This window comes from Choloepus didactylus, chromosome 18 (genome assembly GCF_015220235.1).
Source record: "Choloepus didactylus isolate mChoDid1 chromosome 18, mChoDid1.pri, whole genome shotgun sequence".
Classification (NCBI taxonomy): Eukaryota; Metazoa; Chordata; class Mammalia; order Pilosa; family Megalonychidae; genus Choloepus; species Choloepus didactylus.
In genome coordinates, this window is record NC_051324.1 from 61052357 (window position 1) to 61077597 (window position 25241).

The following is a 25241-nucleotide window of genomic DNA, read 5'->3' on the forward strand; positions in this document are numbered from 1 at the left end:
GAGACATTGGAGACCAAGTCAGCCTCCGACCACCTCCCGCCCCCACCAGCTCCTCCAGACCCCCTGGCACGGACTGGGAGGACCTGGAGTCCGGGGGAGAAGGGAGCTTTCAGCCTGTGGTGGTCCTTGGAGTAGAACTTCTCTAGAAGGTGTGGTGAGGCCGGGATAGGAGAGAATTCTTCCGTTACTACATTTCTGTGCCTTGGTTACTGCCAGAGTCCCAGGAACACCCCGATTGTATTAAATGCAAACATCCCAGCCACCGGCATTTTGCCTCTTTCTCCCAGCTCCCTACCTTTGTTTCTTTTTGCCTTTCTCTCTACTCAAGCTGCTGGCTTTACTTCCTTGCCTTTGCTCCTGACAGGATCAAACCTAGACGTGCTCCCTTCTCCTCCAGCAGGTCCCAGCGCCTCCTCTTTCAAAACCCAGCTCCAGACTCCTCTCCCCAGGGGGCCCTTGGAGACCAACACCTGGCTGCCCAGGGTTCCTTTACTTCGCTCCTTCCCGATGCTCATGTGGGCTCCCTCATGGTGTCGGGTGGGGTGCTGCCCTGCGCCCCCAGGAAGCTGAGAGAGGCATACGGAGAACTGCTGTTCTTTCAAGATGCAGCTTAAATTTTACGTCCTTTTGTGGCACCTTCCCTGGTCCCCATTCCTCAGAGAGAATTAATTAATTACCCTGCACTGGGATCACTATTCTGTTTCCCCCAGGGGCCTTTCTCATATCTGGCATATGTGGTAAGTGCTTAAGGAATGTTTGCTGAATGAGAGGTGTTTCTTGACCCCACCCCTCTCCTGGAAAATTAGAGTCTGGTTGAGGAAAATAGAACATATAAATAAAAGGGGAAAAAACATTGCAAGGTAATAGCTGGAAGACCAGACTGATGCATTAACTAGCCTTTGTTGGTCCTTTCTCTCTGCCTTTGGGTGTCTGTCTGATCTGCCTCCTGAAGTCCGAAAGGACAAAGGTCACCACCTCTATTTTACTTTTCTCCACCTGGCCATTACCATGACACCTGGTCTAGGGCTTTGCATACAGCAAGTGCCCATTGAGTGCCTGAGTGGATCAGAAGGTGTGAAGCATGCTCCGGCTAAGCACAGAGCCACCCGCCTTGTCCCTGACATCCACAAGGATTCAGTCTGGGTTCTGTTCTCAGGAGCATCCAGAAAAGTGGATCTCAACTTTCTTTTCTTTCTTTCTTTCTTTTTTTTTTTCCCCCAAATTAAGCCTTAAACAAAAACCCAATATAAATAAACCAGTTCTCCCCCCAGGCAGCCTTGTAGGTAAGGCTGGCCCTGCTCTGGTTGAATAGGGGAGTGGGACCCAGAGCACCCACTTCGGTGCCGGGACCTCTCCCACCACCCTCCCCCCTTTACCACCCGCTGCAACTCTTGAAGTGCCTCTGGGGACCTAGGGCTCCATGACACGGTGTGAAAGCCAGCATCCTGAGTCCACAACTGGGTTACGCAGGAAGCTCCCTCCACACCCCTGCACGTCCCCCACCACGTCGTCAACCCCACCCCCCTGCCCCCACCCCCATCCTGCTTGCAGCAGTCCTCAGGGGCTCTGGGAGAAACAAATGAAAACGAGGTAAGAGAATCCGACCTGCAGAGGGAGGAGGGGAAGCAGTGTCCCCAGTCTCCTCATAGGTGGGCAGATGACACCTGGGTGGTGAGCGCTCCTCCCATCATGCAAGTGAGCCTCAGCTCAATCCCAAAGGAGACAGAGGTGGCACTCAGAACAGATACCTTCACCCCTCACCTCCTACGAGACCAGCGCCCACTCCTTCCACCACTGGAGGAGCATGTGGGAGAGATGAGCGGGCCGGGACCGGGAGCTGATGGAGTCGCCGACTCGCGCTGGCTCCAGGACCAACCAGCAAGCCAAAACTACCTGGGAGAATGACACCTTCCCTGTCCTCCTTTGAGAGTTGCTCTAAGGGTCAAATAAGGCAGCCCTGCAGGTTGAATGCACATAAGGCCAGTGTGTGGAGGGAGCCAGAGCCTGTCTAGGGATGTGTATCCCATCCTCTGTTAATTCTCATTACCGTCCCTTTTATGACATGCCAGGAACCCCAGGCACAGAGAAACTGAGTAACTTGCTCAAGGTCACATCCGGAAAGGTGATCAGGTCAGACCTGGTGTCTTCAAGGCTGGAGTTTATCGAGGATGCTGAGTCACCTCTTTGTCATTTATCAAGTGACCCTTGGCCATATATACCTTGTCCTTATTATTCCCTAAGTGGATGGGACCTGGTGGGGGCCTGTGGCAGTTTGCCTCTCAGTGTGTTGACACCCAGCTGGCAACCATGCTTGGTCCTGAGGTTGTGAGGGTGTAGAGCGTGGAGTCAAATAAGGACTTGACCGCCAGCAAGGGAAGCTGGAGCAAACTCAAGACTGTCTGAGACCATTCATCATGCCTGGGTGAGCACAATTTAAATCTGGAAATTTCTGCTCAGCTGGATTAGATAACTCTAAATGGTGGCATTTAACCGCTGCCTGAGGACCCTGGAGTTTTTCCCACATGATACTCCCAGCCCTGAGGGAGGGAGGGATGTGTCCTTCCCTTGCTTAGGAGGAGACGTGAGCGTGGGGCTGCTCGTGGTCCGGAGTGGCTGGACACCTGGCATCTTTCCGTCCGGAGTGGCTGGACACCTGGCATCTTTCCCCAGGGAGCCTCTTGGTATGGTTTTGCTGTTGGGGAGGTGAGCAAATAATCACATATATTATTACCTCTCTGGACAGCTGAGAAGGTGGAGATGCTTCACCGTCAGTTGGACTGATCCTCCAAAACCATCTTTTTTTTTAACACAAAGTGGTCTCTTTCCCCTTCACTGGATTATTTGGGTAATTACCCCAATTTTTTCACTTTACATTTGCTGTGAAGACAAAGCCTTAATGAGCTCACAACCCTCCAATAATCCCGACTCCAAGATAAAGCAGTCAGGCGCTGGCTGCAGGAGAGGAATACAGCATTAGGATGCTCACGCCGCGTAACGTGCACGTCAAAGCCTCAAAGCAGCCGAGGAGGCTGCATTTGCAATCAGGGAGAAGAAAGGGAGAGAGCCTCCGCCGGCTAGGGGATCGCAGTGGCTTTCTGCAGCGGCTCCAGAAGCCTTTGTTAAAAGCTTTGTTTTCCCCTTTGTCCTCCAGAAATAATGACCTGTGTGTGGCAACTTTTTGTAATATCTCATTTTCATGTCCAAAGCAGATGGTTCTGGTGATTTCAGCAGGCTTAGTGGGGGGATTTTGGGAGCCTGGGGCTATCTTGGGTGAATAGATAGAAAGAGAGATTTTGAATTTTTATAGCAAAGGATTGGGAATGGGTCTCAGAAGGTTCTGGAAGGTTATCTGCAACCCATCCAAACTGCTCAGAATCCGAGAAGAATGCCTCCCAATCCTGGCATGGGTAGCCTCCCCTTCATCAGGTTATGCACGCCACAAGAATGACTTTTCTCGCCCCTTCAGTATTTCATTAGGTTCTTTTGAGGGAGAACACAAGTCAGAAAATGCTACCTGGCTGTATATATTCAAGTTTATTCCATTGCCTCTGCTTATCACTTCTATGTCATTCAGGGTAATTGGAGATGCATATGCAGCATGCTGTTCAGCTCCACAGCAATAAAACCATGGCTCCCTCACCCCTAGAAGTGGAGAGGGAAGAGAGCAACATTTGGGGAGTGCCACTGGCACCCAGCCGTTATTGCCTCATTTCATCTAATCATGACAGCCACCTTAGAAGGTGGACATCATTACCCTGATTTTGCAGATGCTGCACCTGCAGCTAAACAGAGTAAGTGACAGCACAGGGATTTGAACCCAGCTCTTCCTGGAGCATAGTCTGAGCTCTTTCAGCTTCTGCCCTGTGCTCCATTCCCTGGAGGGTGCAGAACCTCAGGGTCTTCAGAGTCTCTCTGCCCACTTCTGCTTCCTCCCCACACCCCCTTCACATATTTATCCAGATGAAATCAGGTCACAGTGACTGACAAAGTCACGTGGAGGTGGAGAGATCAGGAAAGGGCCAGCACCTTGCAACCCGCATGAGGTGAGCAGCCTCCTCACTTTCTGGGGGCAGGTAGGGGTGAGTTGGACTGACGGCAGGCGCTGGAAGCCACCAGCTTTAGGAAGCTGCCCCCCTCCCCTTCCCTCCTGGCTCCTTCTCCCAGCACCTGCCCTGGAGCTGCCTGAGCGGAGGGCAGAGGGCCAGCCCCTGATCTCGGTGCCCCGTGGCTCCTCCAAGCCAGCTGTGGCCTCTGGCTGCCACCTTCTCCTGGGCCTTTTCCATTTGTGGCCTGTTGGCGGAAAACGCAGCGCCCTGCTGTCGGTGTTAAGCAGGGAACAAAAGAGTGAACTGTGAGTGAAGTCCGTGTGGGCTTATTCAAGACCTGAGTGTTTTCAAACTCGATAGCATCGGGGCTGTGCCTGGCCGCCATGCTGGGCAGGCTCCCCTGGTAGAATGTGTGCTGGAACCAGCCCCGTTTCCCCTGCGCCTGCTCATTTGATGAGCATATTGATATCAACGGCCTGGCTCAGCCAAAGCTTCTGGCCCAGCACGCTTGATAGCTAGGCAGCTATTCTGAGAACATTCTTTTCAAAACACTCTACAGGACAAACAGGCCCAGAGGTTCCTTTGTCCACAGCCGGCCTCTGAAACTGAGCCGACTCTCAAAGGGCTAGAAGAAACTCCAAGGAAGAAATTGTCCACACTCCGAGGCTGAACCGTTTGAAAACTGGAATGCAGGAGGGGAGTCTGGGAAGACGGTCAACCGCAGTGCCTTCTTCAACTGACATGTATGACTTGTGCATTTACCAAAGTGGAGTTTTTCATTCCTAAAATATAACAGCCTGGTGCAGGTGCTCGAAGAAAAGGTAACATTTAATGTGTAACTGCTGCAAAGAGCTCGGCCACCGAATGAGAGCTTTGGTTCAGGGAAGGTCCGGCGTTTTGCCTTCTGAGCTACGCCTTCCCTTTTCATCCCCGGCCTTCCTCAGGCTCTCAGCAGGGCTGTGGCTGTTCTCAGCCCTGCTGGGAGCTGCGCTTGACAGGGGGTTGGGGCACTCAGTTCATACCTAAGACGTCTTTCTGAATCATGGTTATCAACTGGATTTTTGCACTCCGCCTCCTCACTTTGTGATGGAAGGGCCCTTGGGTCTTCACTACTTTTCTCTCTGAGGTGCTTTGATGAGGTAGAAGGGGAAGGTGTCCAGTCCTGCTTTGCCATTTCCAGCTGTGTGGCCTTGGACTAGTGGCTGAACGTCTCTGAGCCTTGGCAAAATGGAGACCGAAACATCTGCTTTGTGGGATTGTTGTGCAGATTTAAGAAACCCGGGTAAAGCATTTGGCACAAAATAATGCTAATAGCATTTACTGAGCACTTCATATGTGCCAGGTTCCATTCTGAATGCTTTACCATATATCAGCTCATTTGTTTTTCCCACAAATTCTTTTGAGATAAGTACTCTTATCGATTTCCTTCAACCAAGGAGATAATTAAGGCACAAAGAAGGCAAAGCACTTGCCAAGGCTTGTGCAGTGAGGGGCCTGATTTTGAACCTTGGCAGTTAGGCTCCAGAGCCCACCTTCAACATTTTGATTTAAATATGGATGTAATAATGGTAGTTTTTATTCTCCTGCTTGCTAATACTCCCTAACAATGAAATTTAAGTTTCTGGATATCTCCATCTACTAACAAGCACTGACTGTGCCAGATGCAAGCTCTTTTTGTAATGTAGATAATTTATCCAGACCAGAAATACTGCTCTTCCTAAACAGAACCCTCCCTTTGGTTCATATTGTCCCTTTGGGACCTACGGGTGAGGATCTTTTGGGTGATGAAGATGTAGTTAAAATCATTTTCTCTTGCCAAAATCTTCTTTGAACTCGTCTCACATCCAGAGAGCTGGGCCAAGGTCCCCAGCTCCTGGAGGCCCACTTTCTCGGGCTATAAATGGCACAATCGCACCTGCCCCCACAGAGCACTTGTAAGATTTGAAGGAGATGATGTTTGAGGTGCCTAGCACCTGGCCTAGCATGCAGGCTCCTGGCTGACTCAGGCAAGGTGGTTTGACATCAACAGATGTCATTGGGAGATGCACAGGATATGAAATAAAAATCCTGTTTATTGAATACATGAGTGGTGCGCCCAAAACTCTGGGGCCCTCTTTAAGTGTTCTGCAAAATCACCGGGGTCTTCACAAGCGGCCCCTGGCATGGCTGGTGAGGAGGTCAGGGTCTTCTCCATTTGCCCTGGGCAGGGGAAGGGTTGAGCCAGCACTGCACACAGTAATTCCTCAGGCCCTTGTATCTGGCTCCCGTCTGGGCTGGATCTGATAACAGTCCATTTCCAGATAAACAGGGGTGGGAAACGGATTGGCTTCCTAGAGGAGATATTTTAAATGCTCTAGATCCTTTAAAATTCAAAGAGAAATATTCTTTCACTGGAGCTGTATCTGTAAGGAGGGTTGTCACCTGCAGGCTGGTACCTGCCTGCTGACTCAGTTGCCCTCTGTACCCAGCGGCGAGGCTCAGAGGAAGTTCTGCAGGTAATGGTTCTGTTCATCCCTGAACCAGCTGCTGCTGCTCCCAGCTCCCTGGCCGGCTGCCTTGCTGGGTTCTACTGCAGGCCCAACATCCACAGTGTCTGTGCCAGAAGGTAGATTGATGATGGAATAGACTGGTAACAGCTCTAATTTACTGAACAGTTACATGTACCAGGCACTTTAAAACAAGAAAGGCATTGTTATCCCCATTATATGGATGATGAAACTGAGGCTTAGCAAGGGCAAGTCACTTACTCAAGGTCACAGCTAATAAACAAAAGAGCTAGGGTTCAAGTCTAAAACTGGCTATTCCCAGGGAGCATGTTCTTCCCAAGAGCTCAATAGTTTTCATCCCTGGATGCCCTGTAAGATTGTCAACCTCCAAGATTCTGACCATTCAAGGGTAGAGCCTGGGCATCAGTATTTTTTTAAAGTTCCCCAAGTGATTCGTAATGGGCAGCCCCAGTGAGAACCAGGGCACAAAACCAAGTGTTTGATTCTCAACTAACTTCATTACCTGCAGATACAGCCAGACTCATCTCTGAGGAACCAACACAGTATGGTGGGCTGGGGGCTCCTGGCATCAGCTCTGCCGGCTGTACCCCCGGCGAGCTTGTGTGATCTGGCAGATTCTGCAAGGCTCTCACTGCCACCTCTATCCCTGCTGCCCAGCCAACACTCTCTGTCCCCAGCGTGGGGCTGCCCTGCATTTGTCTGCCTCCCACCCAGCAGGCTGGAAGTACCCATTAGAAAGAAAACGGAGGGCCCTGGTTCTGTCCCCAGAAGCCCTCTTGGAGAGGAAAGCTTGTGGACATGGAGGCCGAGCCAACCTGTCTCCCCCAGCACTCTGCCCCCTGGTGATTGCCACTGATGAGGACCCTCGGAGCCTGCTGTGGGGAAACAGCCACTGCCCAGGTGGTCTACCTGGGAGGGGATGAGCTCCTCTGGCTCCAGATAGGAGGGCTTGACGGGAGAGGGGTGCGTGGGAAGGGTGCCCACCTGCATCCCGTGCCCTGGCTCACAGACACTCGGGCTGGGGGCTGGGGGTGTCAGGTGGCAGAGTGGGCAGACCTACCTGCCTGACCCCCCAGCCCCAGCCCCCGGGGCATCACAGGACAGAGAGCCCAGGCTGGGGTCTGTGGCGCCTGCCACACGGCAGCCACAGCTCCCTCTCCTCGGCCACTTCCCAGCAACCCGCCGGCTGCACTCGCCAAGTGAGCCAGATGCTGCTTTGGGGAAAATACCTTCTGGAGTTTGTTGTCTGAGCCCTCCCAGCTGACACCCACGGTGGAGAAGATGTGTCAGGATAAATGGAAAATCTCTTCATAAATATTTGAAAAAAGGCAAAAAGGAAAAGAGAAAAGAACGAACCCCAAACTCCCAGCGTTTGGGAGCATCTTGGTGATTGCTGCTAACAGATGGAGGGAGCGGGTCATGAACGTTCCTCAGTTAGTAGTGTGGTCCCCACCCCAGCAAGAGCGCCTGTCCCGGGCTGCAGCCAGGAGCGCCCAGCACCCCCTTCCTGGGGCCACGGGCCGCAAGGGGCCCTCGGGTCGCCCTGTGGGCCTGGGGAAGGGGACAGGCTGCCGAGGGGAGGCCCGGAGCAAGCGCAGAGGCCACCATGCAGGAGGGCAGCTGCCCTTTATCCATTATGCATAATCCCAAATGCCTTGGGACTTTATTACAAGTGAAGCACAGGCAAAAGGGGCTTTTAGGGAAGCCCCTGGGAGAAGGGTAAACAGGCCCCAGGTGGGGGTGTGTGTGTGGACTGAGAGCTAACGGGTAGTGCTGGTGCCCTAGCAAGGAGAGAGCTGCGGCTCAGGTTGTAAGGCCCAGGGGAAGGGGGCGTCCACCTCCCGGAGGGGCTCAGCTCAGGGGAGACAGGGCATTATATTTTTCTCACGCTCTTTAACCTTTTTGAAAAATAAATACTTTTTTATTTAGAGAAGTTGTGGGTTTACAGAAAAATCATGCAGAAGACACAGAGTTCCCATATACTGCTCCTATTATTAACACTTTGCATTTGCATGGTACCCTTGTTAAAACTGATGAACGAATACTACTGTAAAGTATAGTCCATAGTTTACATTAGCATTCAGTGTGTTGTACAGGCCTTTTTTTTTTTTAATTGTAGTAACATCTCCCCTTTTAATCATATTCAGATATATAATTCAGTGCTCTTAATTACGTTCACAATGTTGTGTTACCATCACCACCATCCATTACCAAAATTTAAGGATCAGCTCCCTGTTCCCTAACCCCACTCCATTGCCTGATGACGTATATTCTAGATTGCAACTCTATGAGCTTGCTTATTCTAATTATTTCATATCAGTGAGGTCATACGATATTTGTCCCTTTGTGGCTGGCTTATTTCACTCAACATGATGTCTTCAAGGTTCATCCATGTTTTTGCATGTATCAGAACTTCATTCCTTTTTATGACCGAATAATATTCCATTGTGTGTGTATACATTTGGTTTATTCATTCATCATTTGATGGACACTTGGGGTGCTTACATCTTTTGGCAATTGTGAATAATGCCACTGTGAACATCGGTGTGCAAATACCTGAGTCCCTGCTTTCAATTCTTTTTGGTATATACCTAGAAGTGGGATTGCCTGGTCATATGGTAATTCTATACTTAACTTTCTGAGGAAGCTCTAAACTGTTTTCCACAGCAGCTGCACCATTTTTCATTCTAACAATGAACGAATGTTCCTATTTCACCATATCCTCTCCAACACTTGTTATTTTCCATTTTTTAATAGTAGCCATTCTAGTGGGTGTGAAATGGTATGTCATTGTGGTTCTGATTTGCATTTCCCTAATGGCTAATGATGTTGAGCATCTTTTCATGTGGCTTTTTTGGTCATTTGTATATATCTTTTGGAGACATATCTATTCAAGTACTTTGCCCATTTTTAAATTGAGTTGTCTTTTTGTTGTTGAGTCATAGGAGTTCTTTGTGTATCCTACATATTAATCCCTTATTGGATATGTTCTTTCCAAATATTTTATCCCATTCTATTTACTTTCATGATGAAGTCCTTTGATGCACAAAAGCTTTTAATTTTGATGAAATCACATTGATCTATTTTTTCTTTTGTGGCTTGTGCTTTTGGTGTAAAGTATAAGAAACCGTTGCCTAACACCAGGTCCTGAAGATGCTTCCCTATGTTTTCTTTTTTTTTTTTTTTTAATCATCATTTTATTGAGATATATTCACATACCACGCAGTCATACAAAACAAATTGTACTTTTGATTGTTTACAGTACCATTACATAGTTGTACATTCATCACCTAAATCAATCCCTGACACCTTCATTAGCACACACACAAAAATAACAACAATAATAATTAGAGTGAAAAAGAGCAATTGAAGTAAAAAAGAACACTAGGTACCTTTGTCTGTTTGTTTGCTTCCCCTACTTTTCTACACATCCATCCATAAACTAGACAAAGTGGAGTTTGGTCCTTATGGCATTCCCAATCCCACTGTCACCCCTCATAAGCTACATTTTTATACAACTGTCTTCGAGATTCATGGGTTCTGGGTTGTAGTTTAATAGTTTCAGGTATCCACCACCAGCTACCCCAATTCTTTAGAACCTAAAAAAGGTTGTCTAAAGTGTGCGTAAGAGTGCCCACCAGAGTGATCTCTCGGCTCGTTTTGGAATCTCTCTGCCACTGAAGCTTATTTCATTTCCTTTCACATCCCCCTTTTGGTCAAGAAGATGTTCTCCGTCCCACGATGCCGGGTCTACATTCCTCCCCGGGAGTCATATTCCACGTTGCCAGGGAGATTCACTTCCCTGGGTGTCTGATCCCACGTAGGGGGGAGGGCAGTGATTTCACCTTTCAAGTTGGCTTAGCCAGAGAGAGAGGGCCACATCTGAGCAACAAAGAGGCATTCAGGAGGAGACTCTTAGGCACAAATACAGGGAGGCCTAGCCTCTCCTTTGCAGCAACCGTCTTCCCAAGGGTAAAACTTACGGTAGAGGGCTCAACCCATCAAACCACCAGTCCCCTATGTCTGTGGTCATGTTAGCAACCATGGAGGTGGGGTAGGCGAATACCCCTGCATTCTCCACAGGCTCCTCAAGGGGGCACTACATCTTTTTTTTTTTTTTTTCCTTGTTTGTCTTTTTTCTTTTCTTTTTTTTTTTTTTTTAACTTTCCCTTCTTTTTTCAAATCAACTGTATGAAAAAAAAAGTTAAAAAGAAAACAAACATACAATAAAAGAACATTTCAAAGAGACCATAGCAAGGGAGTAAGAAAAAGACAACTAACCTAAGATAACTGCTTAACTTCCAACATGTTCCTACTTTACCCCAAGAAAGTTACATAATATAGCAACATTTCAGTGAACTTGTTCCTACTACATCCATCAGAAATTAACAGACCATAGTCATTTCTGGGCATCCCCAGAACGTTAAATAGCTTATCTGTTCTTCTTGGATTATTGTTCCCCCTTCCTTAATTGCTCTCTACTGCTAGTTCCCCTACATTCTACATTATAAACCATTTGTTTTACATTTTTCAAAGTTCACATTAGTGGTAGCATATAATATTTCTCTTTTTGTGCCTGGCTTATTTCGCTCAGCATTATGTCTTCAAGGTTCATCCATGTTGTCATATGTTTCACCAGATCGTTCCTTCTTACTGCCGCGTAGTATTCCATCGTGTGTATATACCACATTTTATTTATCCACTCATCTGTTGAAGGACATTTGGGTTGTTTCCATCTCTTGGCAATTGTGAATAATGCTGCTATGAACATTGGTGTGCAGATATCTGTTCGTGTCACTGCTTTCCGATCTTCCGGGTATATACCGAGAAGTGCAATCGCTGGATTGAATGGTAGCTCTATATCTAGTTTTCTAAGGAACTGCCAGACTGACTTCCAGAGTGGCTGAACCATTATACAGTCCCACCAACAATGAATAAGAGTTCCAATTTCTCCACATCCCCTCCAGCATTTATAGTTTCCTGTTTGTTTAATGGCAGCCATTCTAACCGGTGTTAGATGGTATCTCATTGTGGTCTTAATTTGCATCTCTCTAATAGCTAGTGAAGCTGAACATTTTTTCATGTGTTTCTTGGCCATTTGTATTTCCTCTTCAGAGAACTGTCTTTTCATATCTTTTGCCCATTTTATAATTGGGCTGTCTGTACTATTGTCATTGAGTTGTAGGATTTCTTTGTATATGCAAGATATCAGTCTTTTGTCAGATACATGGTTTCCAAAAATTTTTTCCCATTGAGTTGGCTGCCTCTTTACCTTTTTGAGAAATTCCTTTGAGGTGCAGAAACTTCTAAGCTTGAGGAGTTCCCATTTATCTATTTTCTCTTTTGTTGCTTGTGCTTTGGGTGTAAAGTCTAGGAAGTGGCCTCCTAATACAAGGTCTTGAAGATGTTTTCCTACATTATCTTCTAGGAGTTTTACGGTACTTTCTTTTATATTGAGATCTTTGGTCCATTTTGAGTTAATTTTTGTGTAGGGGGTGAGGTAGGGGTCCTCTTTCATTCTTTTGGATATGGATATCCAACTCTCCCAGCCCCATTTGTTGAAAAGACCATTATGGCTCAGTTCGGTGACTTTGGGGGCCTTATCAAAGATCAGTCGGCCATAGATCTGAGGGTCTATCTCTGAATTCTCAATTCGATTCCATTGATCTATATGTCTATCTTTGTGCCAGTACCATGCTGTTTTGGCAACTGTGGCTTTATAATAAGCTTCAAAGTCAGGGAGTGTAAGTCCTCCCACTTCGTTTTTCTTTTTTAGAGTGTCTTTAGCAATTCGAGGCATCTTCCCTTTCCAAATAAATTTGATAACTAGCTTTTCCAAGTCTGCAAAGTAGGTTGTTGGAATTTTGATTGGGATTGCATTGAATCTGTAGATGAGTTTGGGTAGAATTGACATCTTAATGACATTTAGCCTTCCTATCCATGAACATGGAATATTTTTCCATCTTTTAAGGTCCCCTTCTATTTCTTTTAGTAGAGTTATGTAGTTTTCTTTGTATAGGTCTTTTACATCTTTGGTTAAGTTGATTCCTAGGTACTTGATTTTTTTAGTTGCTATTGAAAATGGTATCTTTTTCTTGAGTGTCTCTTCAGTTTGTTCATTTCTAGCATATAGAAACATTACTGACTTATGTGCATTAATCTTGTATCCCGCTACTTTGCTAAATTTGTTTATTAGCTCTAGTAGGTGTATCGTTGATTTCTCAGGGTTTTCTAGATATAAGATCATATCATCTGCAAACAATGACAGTTTTACTTCTTCTTTTCCAATTTGGATGCCTTTTATTTCTTTGTCTTGCCGGATTGCCCTGGCTAGCACTTCCAGCACAATGTTGAATAACAGTGGTGACAGCGGGCATCCTTGTCTTGTTCCTGATCTTAGAGGGAAGGCTTTCAGTCTCTCACCATTGAGTACTATGCTGGCTGTGGGTTTTTCATATATGCTCTTTATCATGTTGAGGAAGTTTCCTTCAATTCCTACCTTTTGAAGTGTTTTTATCAAAAACGGATGTTGGATTTTGTCAAATGCTTTTTCAGCATCTATTGAGATGATCAATTGATTTTTCCCTTTCGAGTTTTAATGTGTTGTAATACATTGATTGTTTTTCTTATGTTGAACCATCCTTGCATGCCTGGAATGAACCCCACTTGGTCATGGTGTATGATTTTTTTAATGTGTCTTTGGATTCGATTTGCAAGTATTTTGTTGAGGATTTTTGCATCTATATTCATTAGGGAGATTGGCCGGTAGTTTTCCTTTTTTGTAGCATCTTTGCCTGGTTTTGGTATTAGATTGATGTTAGCTTCATAAAATGAGTTAGGTAGTGTTCCATTTTTTTCAATGTTTTGAAAGAGTTTGAGTAAGATTGGTGTCAGTTCTTTCTGGAAAGTTTGGTAGAATTCCCCTGTGAAGCCATCTGGCCCTGGGCATTTATTTGTGGGAAGATTTTTGATGACTGATTGGATCTCTTTGCTTGTGATGGGTTGGTTGAGGTCTTCTATTTCTTCTCTGGTCAGTCTAGGTTGTTCATATGTTTCCAGGAAATTGTCCATTTCTTCTACATTATCCAGTTTCTTGCCATACAGTTGTTCATAATATCCTCTTATAATTTTTTTAATTTCTTCAGGATCTGCAGTTATGTCACCTTTTTCATTCATTATTTTGTTTATATGGGTCTTCTCTCTTTTTGATTTTGTCAGTCTAGCTAGGGGCTTGTCAATCTTGTTGATCTTCTCAAAGAACCAACTTTTGGTGATATTTATCCTTTCTATTGTTTTTTTGTTCTCTATGTCATTTATTTCTGCTTTAATCCTTGTTATTTCTTTTCTTCTACTTGGTTTAGGATTGGTTTGCTGTTCATTTTCTAGCTTCTTCAGTTGATCCATTAGTTCTTTGATTTTGGCTCTTTCTTCCTTTTTAATATATGCGTTTAGTGCTATAAATTTCCCCCTTAGCACTGCTTTTGCTGCATCCCATAGGTTTTGGTATGTTGTGTTCTCATTTTCATTCGTCTCTATATATTTAGCAATTTCTCTTGCTATTTCTTCTTTAACCCACTGATTGTTTAGGAGTGTGTTGTTTAACCTCCAGGTATTTGTGAATTTTCTAAGTCTCTGATGGTTATTGACTTCTAATTGTATTCCATTGTGGTCAGAGAATGTGCTTTGAATAATTTCAATCTTTTTAAATTTATTGAGGCTTGTTTTATGTCCCAGCATATGATCTATTCTGGAGAAAGTTCCGTGAGCACTAGAAAAGTATGTGTATCCTGGTGATTTGGGATGTAATGTCCTGTAGATGTCTGTTAAATCTAATTCATTTATCAGATTGTTTAGGTTTTCAATTTCCTTATTGGTCTTCTGTCTGGTTGATCTATCTATAGGAGAGAGTGATGTGTTGAAGTCTCCCACAATTATTGTGGAAACATCAATTGCTTCCTTTAGTTTTGCCAATGTTTCTCTCATGTATTTTGTGGCACCTTGATTGGGTGCATAGACATTTACGATTGTTATTTCTTCTTGCTGAATTGCCCCTTTTATTAGTATGTAGTGGCCTTCTTTGTCTCTCAAAACATCCCTGCATTTGAAGTCTATTTTATCTGAGATTAATATTGCTACACCTGCTTTCTTTTGGCTGTAGCTTGCATGAAATATTTTTTTCCATCCTTTCACTTTCAGTTTCTTTGTGTCCCTGTGTCTAAGATGAGTCTCTTGTATGCAACATATTGATGGTTCATTTTTTTTGATCCATTCTGCGAATCTATATCTTTTAATTGGGGAGTTTAATCCATTTACATTCAACGTTAAAACCGTGAAGGCATTTCTTGAATCGGCCATCTTATCCTTTGGATTATGTTTGCCATATTTTTCCCTCTCTCTATTAATATCCTTTATTGTACCCATACCGAATCTCTTTAGTACTGAACCTTTCTCCAAGTCTCTCTGTCCTGTCTTTGTTTCTCTGTCTGTAGGGCTCCCTTTAGTATCTCCAGTAGGGCAGGTCTCTTGTTAGCAAATTCTCTCAGCATTTGTTTGTCTGTGAAAAATTTAAGCTCTCCCTCAAATTTGAAGGAGAGCTTTGCTGGATAAAGTATTCTTGGCTGGAAATTCCTCTCACTCAGAATTTTAAATATATCGTGCCACTGCCTTCTCGCCTCCATGGTGGCTGCTGAGTAGTCACTACTTAGTCTTATGCTGTTTCCTTTGTATGTGGTGAATTGCTTTTCTCTTGCTGCTTTCAGAACTTGCTCCTTCTCTTCTATGTTTGACAGTGTGATCAGTATATGTCTTGGAGTGGGTTTTTTTGGATTTATTCTATTTGGAGTTCGCTGAGCATTTATGATTTGTGTATTTATGTTGTTTAGAAGATTTAGGAAGTTTTCCCCAACAATTTCTTTGAATACTCTTCCTAGACCTTTACCCTTTTCTTCCCCTTCTGGAACACCAATGAGTCTTATATTCGGACGTTTCATATTATCTATCATATCCCTGAGGTCCGTTTCGATTTTTTCAATTCTTTTCCCCATTCTTTCTTTTATGCTTTCATTTTCCATTCTGTCATCTTCCAGGTCACTGATTCGTTGTTCAACTTCCTCTAGTCTTGTACTATGAGTGTCCAGAATCTTTTTAATTTGGTCAACAGTTTCTTTAATTTCCATAAGATCATCCATTTTTTTATTTAGTCTTGCAATGTCTTCTTTATGCTCTTCTAGGGTCTTCTTGATCTCCTTTGTATCCCGTACTATGGTCTCATTGTTCATCTTTAGTTCTTTGAGTAGCTGCTCTAGGTGCTGTGTCTCTTCAGATCTTTTGATTTGGGTGCTTGGGCTGGGGTTATCCATATCGTCTGGTTTTTTCATATGCTTTATAATTTTCTGTTGTTTTTGGCCTCTTGGCATTTGCTGAACTTGATAGGGTTCTTTTAGGATTTGTAGACCAATTGAAGTCCTTATCTCTAATTTATCAGATCTACAGCTTCGTGGAGTACACTTTCTCTAACTAACCAGCAGGTGGTGTCCACGAGCCACCTGTTCTCCACAAGCCAGTTCTCCCCTGCTTTGCGTTTGTGGTGAGTGGGGAAGTGAGTCTTGTGTGGTCCAATTGGTGTACCAAGCTTGAGTGTGTAGTTGGTGTTGCCTGCCCTGTATATGGGGCGTGTTTCTGGGCAGTCAGGGACGGGGGGTGGCTCTGACAATCAAATCTCCCTGGTGATCCTAGAGTTTTAAAGCTGCTGCAATAGTCTAATCCTTCAGTTCAGTCCTGCCACAGTTTGTCTCCGCCACTGACCCACAAGTGCTTGGTATTGGCGTATGGCTCCTGAGACTTGCAAGTGGGCCCCTCTTCCAGGCTGTGCACCCCGGGTCCTCTGTTGAGGGATGACTGTGCTATGTCTCGGGTGAGTGCCATCCCCCCAGGGCGGTTCTGGGCTGCTGGGCTGTGTAGGGAGGCTCCCAGTCTGCTGAAATGATGGCTGAATGGGGCTTTGTTAATTCACACTGCTCCACCTTCCGAACTCTGGGACAATCAGCTGAGGTTGCAGGGAAGGCTAATGTCTACGCCCAGTTTTGTGGTGTCTTCCTGTTATTTGAAGCACTTACGTCCCACTGGGTTGTCTGGGGCAGCTCTGGGCTATGGGGCTGTCGATGGGCAGGAGTGTGTCCTGTCCACCAGGATGATGGCTGTGAGCGGACACCCCCCTTTTCTTGGGAAGTTGTGGTGTTTAGTGAATTTTCTCAGCCACTGGATTATTGCCTTTTGTCTCAGAGCTCTCTTAGTTCTGCTCTTGTCTTGACCTGTCCAAATTGCAAGTCTTTGAAGCTTTCTGTATTGGGCTTCTTAGAGTAATTGTTTTAGAAAAAGAAAAAAGGATTAAAAAAAAAAAAAAAAAAAAAAGGGCCCGCCTCAGAGATCTAATGGGTTATTGAAATGCTAAGAGACAAAGCAATTAGGGCCATTAAGGAAAGGTCCACAGGGCAGAGAGATCAGCTTTTCTTCAGGATTTGCATATGAGCCTCAGGGCCTGAGCTCTGCCCTTCCCCTTTCTATGTTCACCAGAACTCCAAAAATCCTCCGCTTTTATTTTGGAGTTTTTTGTGCTGTTTTTTTCTATGTCTGTCTCCTCTCTGCTGGGCTGGCTGCTCTCAAATTCTCTGGTGTCTGGTCTCAGTCTATCTATGGTTGGAGTTTGGATCAGTAGAATGAGTTTCCGATAAGGGCTGCCACTGCCGTTCTCCCTTCTCCTTCCCGGAGCTGACAGCCCCTCCTCCCACGGGACTGAGCCTGGCAGGGAGGGGTGCAGGTCCCCTGGCCACAAAAACTTACAGATTTCGCTGATCTCAGCAGTTCCACGTTTTCATGAGTGTTGTATGAAGTATGCCCAAAGTCAGATTGCTCTGTGGTATCTAGTCCACGCAGTTCCTGGCTTTCTACCTACTTTCCTTGAGGAGTAACTAAAACATACAGCTCACCAGTCCTCCATCTTCTAGCCTATAATTCTTGACTGGTGTGAGGAGGTATGGCCGTGTTCCCCCAGGCTCTGGGGTCTGGTTCTGAATGGAAAGGGCCCCACCCCTTTCCTCCTAGAGAGGACAGACCCCCCAGGTGGAGGTCACTAGCATTTCAATGGTCTCGCTCTCTGCTTGTGCTGTCACCACCCTTTCCCGAGTCACAGCCCTGGAAACTGAAAATGACTGGGGCTTTCTCCACTGAGCTGAAAAAGAAAGACAGTCCCCTTCAGACCCAGTCCAAGGTGACTGTCCGGCTCTCCCAGGTCAGTCATCACCCAAAGCCTCTGTTTTTTGGGGATGCATACCTGTAGTGAGTAGTTCACACTTGCTACTTAAAACCCCAGTTGGAGCTCAGCTGAGCTATATTCGCTTCCTGGGAGAGAGCTTCTCTCTGGCACCATGAGGCTTTGCAGCTCGGGCTATGGGGGAGGGGGTCTCACGACTTGGTTCCACAGGTTTTACTTAGAGATTTTATGCTGTGTTCTCGGACATTCCTCCCAATTCAGACTGGTGTATGATGAGTGGATGGTCTTGTTTGTCCCCCTGCAGTTATTCTGGATTATTTATTAGTTGTTTCTGGTTTTTTGTAGTTGTTCCAGGGGGACTACTTAGCTTCCACACCTCTCTATGCCGCCATCTTGCCCCTCTCCGATTTTATTTTGATGGAAATGTCCTGTACCCCGTGATCTGAGAACCCCTGCCTTCATGATCTGAGAATATATTATGTAAAAGACATGCACAGCCTAATGTTTTTTTTCTTTTGATCATATCATTTCTCTCTAATTTTACTCTTGGTTCCTCTTTTTGCCCTTTGCACCAGTCCCCAATATTTTGATGATCAGTAGATTGCATTTTGTTCCTGGAACATCACTACCATCAATAATGATGAACGCAACATTTTCAAGGCTCTCTGTAAGTACATACTGTGGACTCCATTAGTTGAAAAGAAACGCAGATGAATTCTCCTTGCCAGACTTTCTGACAGGATGAACTAAAACATTTTTAAACCATTGTGTTTGACCAGTAGATGGCGGGCTCCTCCCTTGGTGTGAATGAACAGACTTCTCAGCGACTCCATCCTCTTCTCCACCGCAGTTGCCATGAATACAAATCCCTCCCCAAATACTGTCCAAATCTTTTGAATCCATCCTCCCTTTTTCATTCCCTGCCTCATTTAGACCCTCCTGTGTGTCTCCTGTCGTACTATAATATAATAACCTCCTACCTCTGTTATTCATCTGTCCTAAACCATCCAACAAACTGCCATCAGAATCATTTTTCAAAACACAGATTGGCAGTGCCCTGCTTTAAAGTGATGTAGTGGTGGGGAGGGGGAGATGGGGAGAGAAATTTCAAGGTAGAAAAGTGGAGGTCATCTCTCAAGAACAGAGTTGTCTCATTTGTCTGGCCTAGGGACACAGAAGGGTAACTGGATAACGTGAGAAAGGTCAATTCAGAGCCTTCACCTCCTGCCAAGGAATTCTGACTCATTCGGTAAGCCATAGAGAACCACTAAAAAGTTTTGCAAGTGGCAAGATTAGCATAGTGCTTGAACAAGATTAATCGGGCCAGCCATTTGGAATGGACTGGATGAAAAGGAAAAGAGTTCAGTGGAGAGGTCAGCTTTCAAAAGTAAGGGGCAGGGGGAGAAGCATATCACTGTAATTTACAATTTGGGAAATTCAGAGGAGTAGATCCTCGGCCACAGTACTCATCAGTAAAATACCTAGCTACAAAATAAGTGTCAGGAAATGTCTGGGGAGCCAGGAATAGAGTCTATATATTGTGATGTCCTGTGTGTATGTGTGTGTTTGGCTAGCCAGTACATTCCTTAACTGCCTCTGGGACCAACGAACATTCGGTGCAGAAGTGAAGCCACTTGACTTGTTTTCAAGTAAGAAGTAGAAAAAAGAAAAACAGCTTGAGCTTCTCTCCATATCACAGGCTTTCAGTGTGTTATATTATTCAACACTCCAGTGTCACATTTAGATTTTCCACCTCGAGGAATTTGGTTTAGCTTTAATTAGTCGCAGTGAATATTTCTGAGTCAACTAGAGGAAGCACTTATCTAGAAAATAGTTGGCTGGATAGAGCATGCCACTTTTCTTGCAGGCTTTGTATCATATTAGCACAGTTATAAATTCTCTCCAGCCATCTGGGTGATTTTTGCCACAAGCCCATCATCTTTATGTTGGTTGTTTATTTATTAATCATAATTAAAAATACTATACTATTGAGGCCATCTGTAATGCCATCTGAGCTGAGTAGCTGCAGGACCTCACAGCAAGGATGTATTTTTCCGAAAAAAGATTATGCTTGCAGGTTATTCTGCACACAGGCAACTGATGGATTTTCATCCAGTAACTTTTCTGAAAAACAGGCTTAAAAATACCAGACAAATGAAAAACAGACTTCAGCAGTTACATGCTGCTTCCCGAGTAACGGAAGAATGTGCCTCTTGTGGTTAAAATGAGGGATCTGTTTAATATGAATGAAATAGCAACACTCCAGGCATTTTCACTGACGTTTCACTGTGACTTTTTGAACTTAAGAGTGCTGACATGAAAACATATTCTAGTTGCTGTGCGACTCCCACAGTTGGGCTGCTGAGTGGGACCAAGAGAGGTAAAAGATGCCCTCCTGTTGCATGTTCTCTGTTTGTATTTATTTCTATTCACACTGTTGCACTTCCCAGTTTTCCAGGACTTTCTCTGAAACCAGCTATGAAACCCGATAAGTACTTAAACTCCTCTCAAATCCTACCATCTCTCCAGCACTGGACTGAGTGACTAGGCCAAAGTGACAGTGTTCACGGTGGGCATTTGTTAAGACGTTTTCCGAAGGTCAAGGAAGATTTCTGGACCTCGAAACCAGAAGCTTCCCAGAGTAGGTGGACGGAGCCCTGTGGCACCAACGGGAAATGATGGCACAGAATGCAAGGGTCAAGGAGCCGAGGGAAGCCCCGTTTCCGGTCCTCCCCAGCGCTAGCCGAGCTCGGCTCTGGGGCAGCCCTGCCGGCTGGCAGCAGCCCGGGAGAGACGTGCTGTTTTGTTTAAATCCTCCACATTCTTTGCCGTTTCCCCATTGGCCGGATGGGGCTACCCTCCCCGCCGCGGCCGCTGCTGATGTCAGCCTCGCTCGCACTCGCTCCTCCAGCACCCACCTCCCCGGCTCGAGGTACACTGCAGCTCCGCGCGGACTCTCCAGCCCCGGCGAGGTGGCTGCGAACTCGCGGGCACGCACGGCTCCCGGGCAGCGAAGGGACTCGGGGAGGGGAGGCGCCCTAGAAGGCGCCAGCTCCCTCTCGCCCTCCCCTCGCAGCCGCGAGCCGACGTTGGAGGGACCCGGCGGCCCCAGCCCGGCAGAGCCGAGAGGCGCGGCGGCGGCTTCCCTTTTCTCCCTCAGCCAAGCCAGCCCTGGAGCAGCTCGGGGACCGGCCCTAAAAAGAGAAGGAAATCTTGTTTACCGCCCGGGGAGAGGAGCTGATCGAGCCTTTGTCTGGAAAGTCAGCATCTTCGGCTCGGCTGCAATGTGTTCCTGGAGACATTAGCATTGGGCAGACTGCTGGAGTGGGGCGGGGGGGCGTCGCCAGGTTCATCTCTTGTTTCGGAGACGGATCAAGTGGGTGACTTCTGTGCATTTGTTTTCATTTTTGGAACTCTCTTTTTTTTCCTCCCGCGCCCGCGCCTGGCATACCCTGATCTTCTTGCCGCTCCTATCGCCCTGAGCCGCCGATTGGAGGCTTTCCCAGCGGGTCTTCCTCCCTCCCTGACTTTGCAACACCGCGTTCCGGGAGGGCAGACCTCGGCAAGGAAGGAGGCGGGGGAGCAGCCAACACCGGGTCCCAAACCTTGACATGCTCTCGGGCGGAGAGGAGGAAGCCCGGAGCTGAGCGCACCGCTGGAGTGCTTCGCGGGCCGGCTCCGCGCGCCCTGCCCTGCGCCGGGGCGGCCGCCTCTTTGGTCTGGGGGGCGCTCCCCGTTTCCCGCCCCGGGAGTTCGCGGCCGGCAGGACCATGCTGCTGAAGGAGTACCGGATCTGCATGCCGCTGACAGTGGACGAGGTAAGCCCGGCCTTTCCAGCTCTCGGACCCCCGCCCCGGGGCGCCGTGTCCCCAGCCGCCGCCTCCCGGCAGGCGGGTCCACTGCGGACGTCAGGGAGACTGTTGGAACATTTCCTCCCAAACCAGAAGGCTGGAGCGGAGGAGGAAGGATTTGCCTTTTCCACTTTTCTGCCAGTGGGGAGGGCGGCGTTGGGTGGTGCGGCTCCAGGTGGGCTCTTTGGGAGGGGGGCATCCAGGAATCCAGCTTGATGGAGATCACAGTGCCCCAAAGGGAGCTCGTGTGCCTCTCCCTCCAATTAAGAAAATGGATAAAGCGAACCCCAAAGCCCCAAACGCGCCTCGGTATTTGAGGGAGGGCGGTATCACCCCGTACTGACCGTCGGCCCAGCTTCCATCACCAACACCCCGCCCTTGGCTGCAAGGTCGGGGCGCAGAGAGAAGCCCTTCGTTCTCGTACTCTGGGCACCCCGGCACCGCCTTGGAGCCTTTCGGGGACCCCAGGCCCTAGCCGTCGCTGCCGGCTTGGGCGCCGCTCCCCCATGCAGGCTCAGCAAGGCTCCGGGACCCGGCTCCGGCCTTTCGCAAACCGCCTGTCCCCGAAACTTTTCTGTCTGTTTCTTCCGCCGCGGGGAGCGTGGTCTGCGGGCGAGCTGGGAGCAGCGGGGGCTGCGGCTGGGCCACTGGGGGGCGCTCCATCACGCGGGTGCCCGGCCGGGTTCCCGCTCCAGAACCTGTCCAGGGAGGGGTGGGAGGTGGTGGGAGGTGGTGGGAGGTGGTGGGAGGGTGGTGGTGGTGGTGGGGAGTGGGGGCTCGTCCTCGGCGCGCTGCTCCACCATTCAGGAAATGATGACTCAGTGAGGAGAGGGTTATTCAGGGCCCGGCTTCCCTCACTTCTTCCTCTCCACCTTTTTGGTGATTTCGTAACTGCTTAGCGCCCGTCTAGGGGCAAGGAGGGAGCCCGAACTCAGGGCAATTTGAAACTCACTAGTTTGGTTTGGTGTGGCAACACAAATGAAACCAGCGATCAAAAGCATGTTTCTATTTAAATACAGTGAATGTATTTATCGGCCATGTTATTGAGCCACTACTTGGTGGAAGGGGCTCGGTGCTTTGGGAGAGACCAAGACGGAGGCTGTGTTCATTTGTCATCTGGCGAAGTGCAAGACCCAGCTACCGTCCAAGGCTTCCAGTCTACACAACCTACAATAGAACACGGCTGCCAAAAGGGGGAGGCAGCAGCTATCCCCAGAATGTCCAACCTTTCGAGGTGGTTAGCGTTTGTTGAGTGTCTGGATGGATGTCCCATGGGCAGAGTTATGTGCATCCCAACCTTGTAAATAAAGTGGAGGAGAATTCAGGCTTGTGCAGAACCAGGGAGGCAAATGAAAGGAAATGGTTTCCCACCAGTAATTCCAGAAAAGGGAAGATCAGCCTGTGGACAACTGGGCTGGAGTTGGTCAGCTCTGAGATATGACTGCTTCCCCATCGCCTCCTAATGGTTTTATTTCTTGATAGGAGTTTGGAATATAGGGATGTTGGTTGTGCATGAAATACACAAAAATGCAGGTGGCTGTAAAGAAAAGATCCAGTTATAGAATCTTCCCTACTACCTATAAAATCTCACTATACTGGTTGCTTTCTTCTCAGGCTTTCTTAAGAAAGCAGGGCTTTCTGGCAGGGCTCTTTATTATTCACTTTGTGTGTGTGTGTGTGTGTGTGTGTGTGCTGAAATAAATACCCACAACTACACAGTGAAGTAATCATTTGAGTGGTATAAGTGGAGGCCCTTCCTTTCTTAACTGGCAAATGAAATCAGACTCCATCTGTAACATAATGTATAATTACAGATTAATTAATCTATACTTATTTGGACTAAAGTAAGCAAGATTCAGTTTCTGTAAGATCATACTCTAAAGTTGTTTTCTACTCGGTCAGAAAAGCACAGGACAAATTAAATTGATAGTCCTTCAAACTGGAAGGATTCAGACTAACCAACTCAGCTGATGGACAAGGAAACCAGACCTGGCTCGGCAGATGTTAGAACCCTAGAGTCTGAACTGGAAGTAAAACTCACCATCTCCTGGTCCAGGGCCCTTTGCTCTATGTCCCACTGACCTTAAAATTGATAACTGGAAAGCAACCTAAACAGCTTCTTCAAAGAAGACATTTACCATCATTTTGGGTAGGCTTTTCTGTATAGAAGCCTACTTTTGCTTCAACTCTTGATTGGGCTCGATTCAACCTCAGTGGAACTTCTGGAATTTGTTTCCTTTTAACCATTACAGTTAATAAGTAGTATTGTCCGTATCTTTGAAAATGAGGCAAATTCTCTTGCTTTGGGCAGTCAGAGAACCAACACAGTGTGTCAGTTCTTTATCCCTGGCCTTATCCCACTTAACCTCAGGGTGGAGAGTGGGGTAGGGCGGAGGGCTTTTGGAAGGAAGTTGTGTTATTATCCCAATTTTGCAGATGAGTAAATTGAGATTTGGAAAGGTTAAGTAATGTGCTCCAGGCCACAAAACCAGTTAATAGCCAAGCCAGAATCAGAGCCAATCTAGAACCTATTATTTGTTTTACCTGACTCTGCTTGTTGACTGTCAACTAGTATTTAGTCCAGCAAGAGGGAAAACATTTCTTGAAAATAAACTCAGCACTACCAACTGTTCTAGTTTGCTAATGCTGCCAGAATGCAAAACACCAAAAATGGATTGGCTTTTATAAATGGGGGTCTATTTGCTTACACAGTTACAGTCTTAAAGCCATAAAGTGTCCATCAACAATTGGGTACCTTCAAAGGATGGCCAATGGCGTCCAGAAAACCTCTGTTAGCTTGGAAGGCACATGGCTGGCATCTGCTCCAGAGTTCTGGTTTGAAAATGGCTTTCTCCCAGGACGTTCCTCTCTAGACTGCAGCTTCTCTCTAAAATATCACTCTCAGTTGCTCTTGGGGCATTTGTCCTCTCTTAGCTTCTCCTGAGCAAAAGTCTGCTTTCAAAGACCGTCTCCAAAATGTCTCTGTAAGCTGAAGCTCCTCTCTCAGCTCCTGTGCATTCTTCAAAGTGTCCCTCTTGGCTGTAGCAAGCTCGCTCCTTCTGTCTGAGCTTATATAGTGTTCCAGTAAACTAATCAAGACCAATGCTGAATGGGCAGGGCCACACCTCCATGGAAATTATCCGGAGTTATTGTCCACAGTTGCATGGGGCGCATTTCCATGGAAACGACCTAATTCAAACATTCCAACTTAATCCCCACTAATATGTATGCATCAAAGATTGCATCAAAGAACATGGCTTTCTCTGGGGGACATAATATATACAAACCAGTACCCCAACTAAATGAAAAATCAGAGGCCTTTTGAATTGTTATGGAAAGAGCACTGGTTTCTACTATTTCTCTAGCCTTATTTTGACTCATAAAATGCTCCCTAGTTTCAGGAAAGAAGAACACTGCTGGATGATAAAATAAAGTTGAACTACAAGTCTAGATCAGGGTGGTTTTGTTTGTTTGCTCTTTAGACATTAATTTCACAGCAAATAAAGAATTATAAGAAGTTACATCTCATGGGTTAATTTTAAGAAAAAAACTTCATTGGAATATTTCC